Source organism: Myotis brandtii, unplaced genomic scaffold, assembly GCF_000412655.1.
Source record: "Myotis brandtii unplaced genomic scaffold, ASM41265v1 scaffold657, whole genome shotgun sequence".
NCBI classification, from domain to species: domain Eukaryota; kingdom Metazoa; phylum Chordata; class Mammalia; order Chiroptera; family Vespertilionidae; genus Myotis; species Myotis brandtii.
Window position 1 is genome coordinate 1,390,403 of NW_005370552.1, and position 7,244 is coordinate 1,397,646.

The 7,244-nt window shown below is 47.6% G+C and overlaps 1 long non-coding RNA gene across 1 annotated transcript in view; it reads right to left on the reverse strand.

Annotated features, from left to right (window-relative positions):
* The window catches only part of LOC106723834, a 97,144-nt gene extending 91,642 nt beyond the window's left edge, over positions 1 to 5,502 (reverse strand). Inside the window, exon 1 of the long non-coding RNA XR_001359558.1 lies at positions 5,491 to 5,502. This is a non-coding gene — a long non-coding RNA (uncharacterized LOC106723834). The remainder of the gene's footprint in view (positions 1 to 5,490) is intronic.
* Between the last annotated feature and the right edge of the window lie 1,742 nt (positions 5,503 to 7,244).

The window sequence follows — 7,244 nt, forward strand, 5'->3', positions numbered from 1 at the left end:
AAACCATTTCCCTCTCCCACTCCCCTTCCCTCCCCAGGTAACCACTGTCCTGAGTTAGATATAATCACTCCTGTTCTTGTTTTTAGACCTTTACTAACGATCAGAAACCCATTGAGAAGATGGCATTATTTTGCCTGTTTGTAAATGTTGTGTGACTGTGTCACCCTGTACACATTCCTTTGTAATTTGCCTTCTATTTCAGTCAGTATTGTTGGTGACATGCATCCGTCTTGGTCGGTGTAGCTGGGATCTAGTATCGCGTTGGTGGACGATGAGCCAATTTATTTATCCACTTGTCTGCTCAAACGCCACCTCCCCAGAGAGGCCTTCTGGGGAAACCCCAACACAAGTGACCTAACCACTCATATAATGCCCACCTTTCTCCTCTCCCTCCTCCCCTTCCTCCCCCTCCCCCTCCTCCCTCCTCCCTTCAATATGAACACACGGAGGGAAAACACCTTTCAGAAGCAAAGCTGGCTTCTGCGAGTCCTGGCCCCAGTCCCCTTTCACAGTATGTGACTAGACCAAAAAACAGTGAGTCATTGGAGGAGGCAGGGAAGGGAAGGGAAGCCCTCCGACCTTGACCTTGACTGCCACTTGTGGAAGAGAGGAAGGAAGGAGTGGGAAGGAGATGCTCAGACTGCAACATAGTTGCAGTGCAGTCCCAGCTGGGCCAGGAGGAGCCTGGAGCCAGGTTCCCATTGGAGGAGCCCACAGGCGGGGGAATGAGCCGGCCTGCGCCCTGCGTGCTGGTCACTGGTTGGGAACAGCCCACGGAAAGTGTGGCCTTAGCCCGAGCCCTGAGCGTGGGGGTGGATTGCGGAGGGAGGCAGTGGGGCCTTGCGGGACATACACTCTCCAAGGCAGGTCTGAACAGCCTGTTCTCCCCGCCGGCCCAGCAACCCCGGCCTACGCCTTGGTTCTGCCTGCCTGCTCAGCCTGACACCCGTCCTCCCATTTGTCCAAACCGAGGGCTCTGGGAAGGAGGGCGTATGAACTGAAAGTCTGTGCTCCCCCCAAATTTCATATGTTGAAATCAATCCCCGATGTGCTGGTCTGTCTGTCCGTATGTATGTATTTAAAATATATTTGTGTTGATTGCAGAGAGGGAGGGACAGGAAGGGAGAAAGAAACATCCATGATGAGAGAGAATCATGGATCGGCTGTCTCCTGCACACCCCACACTGGGGGTCGAGCCCCCCACCCGGGCCTGTGCCCTGACCAGGAATCGAACTGTGACCTCCTGGTTCACAGGTCAACTCTAAACCACTGAGCCACGCCAGCTGGGCAGGCCTTCCGTTTTTGACAGAATCTAAATACCTTTCAGAAAAGGGAGAAGAGTGACGAGGCAATGAATGTTTTCACCTGTCTTTGTTTCATCTTTCTCTCAGGAAGCAGCTACAAGATGCATTGAGAAAAGTCTGAGGTGAAAATGACATTTTTGCCCTCAACTTCTTATTTTGAAAAATTTCAAGCCCATAGAAAAGTTGCAAGAACAGTTGAATGTACGCTTTCCCCAGCTTTGCCCGTTGCTAACGTTTTGCCCTGCTCTTACCTCTGTGTGTTCACTCTTTTCGGAACCATGTGAAAGCCAATCACAGACATCGTAATTCACCCCCAAGCACCGCGCGCACATCGCCCAAGAATAAGAACATTTTCCTACATAACCACAATGCCATTATTACTCCTCAGAAAATTTACATTTATTCAATAATACCCTCTAATTTATCGTTTTTATTTCAATTTCCTCATTGAGTCTATAATGGTAGAAACCACATCAGGGGTTGCTTGGGGTGAGGGGGCTGTTGAAAGCAAAGAAACACAGGGCACTTTTGGGGGCGACGGAAATGTGAAAGTCTTGATTGGGGGTGGTGGTTACCTGGGTGTAAAATTGTCAAAACTCACAGAACTGCACACTTAGAATGGGTGTCTTTTATTGTATAGAAATTATACTTCAATAAAACTGATTTTTAAAAATTCCCCAGTCGTCCCTAAAGTGTTTAGAGTTATTTTTTCCCTGATCTAGGGTTCTAGCAAGGTTCATGCATTGTGTTTGGTTGCCTTGTCTCTTCAGACCTCTCTAATCTAGAACATTCCCTCCCGCTTTTGTTTTCCATGCCACTGATTAAAAAATAAAAAAATAAAAGGGCAGGCCAATTGTCCCGCAGAGTTCCCCATTCTGGATGGATCTGTCTCCTCGTGGCTGGATTCAGGTGACACATTTTTGCCAAGAACCTTGCAGAGGCGATGCTGTACGCTCCCACCGGATGGGAGGTCTGCCAGCGCGTGTCAATGCTTCTTAGGGCCGTTTAGTGGGCGGAGCTTGGAAATGCACATTGTGTCTGTTTTGTTTAAATCTTAAGTTGGCAATTCAAACCCAACACAAGGTTCTTTCTCCCTTCCCCACAGCCCATGTCTGTATCAGAAGAGAGAAACATTGATGTGAGAGAAACACATCGATGGGTTGCCTCCTGCCCAAGTCCTGACCAGGGCCTGGGCCAGGGAGGAGCCTGCAACCAAGGTACGTGCCCTTGACCAGAATCGAACCCGGGACCCTTCAGTCCACAGGCCCACACTCTATCCACTGAGCCACACCAGCTAGGGCCACAGTGGTTTCTAACATTACCAATATACTTATCGTTTGCCCTGTCATCAATGCATATACAACTCTTTCAGAATTACAACACAAATACCTCTACAGGAGATTTACTAAGTAAAATTCAAGTTCACAGCTATTTTTGTTCTTAGAATATATTCCACTAAAGATGTACACTGTGTACTATTGTCAAAACTTTGGTTCATCCTTTACTCTGTGTGGTAATGGCAGTGTGATACAAAGTTGCATTTGTTCTTGTTCAAATTCAGCAACTTTGTTTTTGATTTTTGGATGTTGAAACCATTAAAAACTACAGAGTTGGCGCACACAGAGAAGTCCTGCCATTTGCTTGTTTTCTTTCTCTCCTAGCTTTCTCAGCCAAAGGCAGCGATAAGACAAACACAAATCTAGTCAAAGAACTTGCAAACTGTGTGGGGGGACAGGCTCATTTCAGGGCCCCTCTTTTTAAAGGAACAGCCCACACATTTACCTAGTGCCCAATGCCTGTTGGGCGTTGTGCTTGGTGCTCCACATGCATTATCTTATTTCATCAAATAATTTTGTACCTGAAGATATTTTTCCCATTGCTTTTTAGAGAGAGTGGAAGGGAGGGAGGGAGGGAGAGAGAAAGAAAGAGATCGATGTGAGCAACACATTGATTGGTCGCCTCTCAAACATGCCCCAACCACTGAACCATACATGCCCTTGACCGGAAATTGAACCCTCGACCCTTCAGAGCTCAGGCTGACACTGTAATCACTGATTTCAAATGAACTCAAGAGTAGAGAGACCAGCACATAAACCTCCATGTACCCATCACCTGCACCAACGCTTACCCCCGATCTGGCTTGTTTCAGCCATACCTCCTCCTGGGTACTCTGATGCAAACCCCAGGTCCCCATCCTTTCACCCATAGGGGCTCCAGCAGGCAAGATAAGGGCGCCACCCAAACATGTGGCGCTCCCATGTCTCTGGTTTTCACGACTATTCCTTAGTTTCTTCAAATCAGACTCAAAGATGCCTATTTTGCAACTCTTGGTATTTCTGAGTCTTTTTTAGTGTATAGGTCGCCCCTCCGACCGGTTTTTACCAAGTCATGTGCCTAAGAGGGCCCCATACCAGTGATGGCGAACCTTTTGAGCTCGGCGTGTCAGCATTTTGAAAAACCCTAACGTAACTCTGGTGCCGTGTCACATAGAGAAATTTTTTTATCTTTGCAACCATAGTAAAACAAAGACTTATATTTTTGATATTCATTTTATGTATTTAAATGCCATTTAACAAAGAAAAATCAACCAAAAAGAGTTCGCGTGTCACCTCTGACACGCGTGTCATAGGTTCGCCATCACTGCTACAGTCCGGCTTTTGCGGAATATGTACCCAGAGACCCCACATGTTCGCCTGCCCTTTGTTCCCTGCAGAGTGGCAACCACTTGCCTCATGTGGAAGGTGGCTATTCCAAATGCGTGCATCTGGGCCACTGGTCAGCAAATTGCGGCTCGCGAGCCACATGCGGCTCTTTGGCCCCTTGAGTGTGGCTCTTCCACAAAATACCACATGCGGGCGCGCACGTACAGTGCGATTGAAACTTCGTGGGCCATGGCAGAAGTCGGTATTTTGTGGAAGAGCCACACTCAAGGGGCCAAAGAGCTGCATGTGGCTCAAGAGCCGCAGTTTGCCGACCACTGATCTAGGCGATCCGCTGTGTAAACTATGCATTGCATTGTTGAGAAGTCTTAGTACAAAAAAAGCTAACTCTCAATAATTTCTATAGATTGCACGTTGAAATGGTAAGACTTTGGCTAGATCGAGTTAAAATAATATAACAATTTTGCCTGTTTCTTTTCACTTTTTAAAGTATAGCCTCTAGAAAATGCTACATTCCATGCAGGGCTCACATTCTATTCCTAGACTCCTGCATAGTAGGTGTTTCCCCATCAGGAGGCTTGGAATGCCCGGATGTCCCTTTTGAACTCTATTTCTGGTAATGCTGGCATTCGTGGTCACGGCCTAGATGCGCCGCTTCAATGAGGGCTGGAAAATGGCAGCGTTCTATTATTGCTTCACATACGGGCTGGGGACTGTTGGAAAGCATACCGGTTCCTTTCCTAGAGGAAAGGCAGGGAAAAGCCTTGATTCTTTTTCTTTCTTTGCCAGATTTCAAATGATGAGGTTTCACCCAACATTCCTCCAAAACACATCAGTTTTTGTTGTTGTTCATCCTCACCGAGGATATTTTTCATTGATTTTTAGAGAGAGAGGAAGGGACGGGGAGAGACAGAGAGAAACATCGATGTGAGAGAGACACATCGATTGGTTGCCTCCTGCACGCACCCTGACCAGGGCCAGGGATCGAGCCTGCAACCGAAGTACATGCCCTTGACCAGACTTGAACCTGGGACCCTTCAGCAGCTGGCAGATGCTCTATCCACTCAGCCACACCGGCCAGGGCGGGTCAGTTTGTTTTGTGTATCTCTATGAACTCATGGATTTGAGCAACTTCTGTGTTTGTATTTATATTTGTTGTACTTTGCTTCGTTGCAGTCACCCTCACTGATGCTCAGAGCAGCCCAGGTTCATCCAGTTGGGACTTCTCCAGGCCGCTGCCCAGTCTCTCTGGCACGGTCCCAGCAGCCTGTGTATATCCACACTCCCCTCACACTCTCTCCCTCTTCACCTGGAACCCACGATTTCTCAAAGGAACCTCAGTCCTTTTAGTGGGAAAAGGTGTTTAGAAACCACAGTCTGAGAGCTAGTGGTGCTCATTCCCATTGGTCATTGTTTCTGAGTTTTTTCAGTGGACAGAACTAGGGATAAAATTCATATCAGTTCACAGTCCTACCTTTAACTCACCAGATCACAGGTTTATTACAGAGATATAGCTTGGGAACAACCAGATGGAAGAGGGGAAGAAGTGAGGGGCCCCATGCCCTTTCCAGGCATCCCCCTCTCCCCGAAGCTCCCCATGGTCACCAACACGGAAGCTCCCGTACTTCTAATTCAAGTTCAGCGCCACACTCTCTATCCAATCTCAGCAACGTTACATTCGCATTTCCTTCCTCCCATGCCCCGAATCCCAGCTCTCAACAATACCAAATACTTTTGCTTGAGCTCACAACACAGAAAGGACAGTTTCAGAACAAGGATGAGGTCACTGAGAACAACGTAATGTGTTTTTGCTTAGGGTAAACTCACTAGGGATTATATAATCAATTTATTGTGTCTTAAAGTCACTAGGAATAGCTCCTTTCTGTATGGGTGTGCTACCAAGTGAAGACAGTGTTAGGTTTGTTTCATTTTTCCTTTTGATTCCTAGGCATTGCTTCTGGTTTATAATTATACGAACTCTAAAGTCAAATCTTTAGGGCCATTCAGAGGCTCGCCCTTTCATCCCTTCCCCCTGCAGCCTGTTCTCTCCCCGAGGGAATTTTTAAGGCAGATGTATGTTTATGCCTAACTCCCCATTCCCTGGGTAAACAGTAGGAAACCACGTATACTCTTCTTCCTGTCTCCCATCTCAAACAATCTGGCTCCCGACCAAGTTGTTCGAATCATTTCTGCAAACCCATTTTACTGGGCTTGTTATTTATTTCATTCTCCCACCTGCCAGAAGTGACTGCCTTAAAAAAAAAATCAGCAAACGATTCACAGTGGTTTTAACTCTGGGGTGGGGTAGGGGGTGGGAGGAAAGGCTGGCTTGCGATGGCAAAGAGCCTCCATGTCTGAAATGCTTGGGCGTTTTTTATAATCAGAAAAATTAATAGACCAAAACCACTTACCTGTCAGCTGCCCTTTGTGTTCTGTGCATCCCACGCTTCATTTGGTGCCCCAAGTCTCCCCCAAAAGGGGTTCCCTTGCTCACTCCACACTGCTTTCTGGCAGTGCTGGGTTCCGTTCCCAGCCATGCCTGGCTTTCCCACCTGCCAGGCGGGAGTTTGCTGACCCCTCCCCCTCCGCATACTTCAAGACCCTCCCTTCCAGCACATAATATCCCCAGCCTCGTCCCTGACCCCAGAGCCGCTTCGTCTGCTCTGCCTACACATTCTCAGGGTTCAATGCCGGTCTGGGCCATGCTCAAGGCATTCTGAATGCAAGTGGACTTGAAACAAGTTATCAAATCTTTGGAAGAGCCAGGGGAATGTGAGTCAGGGACCACAGCGGAACCACTGGGTTCAAGAGCAATAGGCTGAGGTTGTCATCCGGGCATCAGAATGCTGTTGCCACTACCACCACGGCTTCTCATCACCTACAAAGCTGAAGACTCAGCGTTGTAAGGCTGGTCTAGTCACTCCAACTGGTCAGCGTGTCTCCCCGCGGCCACTAGAGCAGGGAGATGCCTCTACCTTACTCTGCCTTCCAAACCGAACAGATTCCTAGCTGCAAGGGAGTTTAGTAGTTTTCCGTTTTCGAACCTAAAAGGAAGTGGGATGGAAATGGAAGGCCAAATAACAGTCCCCAGTGTGGATCCTGCTTGAGAAAGTAAGAGCAGTAGAGGAGCAGAGAGGTCAAAGGTATAGGCCAGGGGTCCTCAAACTACGGCCCGCGGGCCACATGCAAATACAAATATTGTATTTGTTCCCGTTTTGTTTTTTTACTTCAAAATAAGATATGTGCAGTGTGCATAGGAATTTGTTCATAGTTTTTTTTT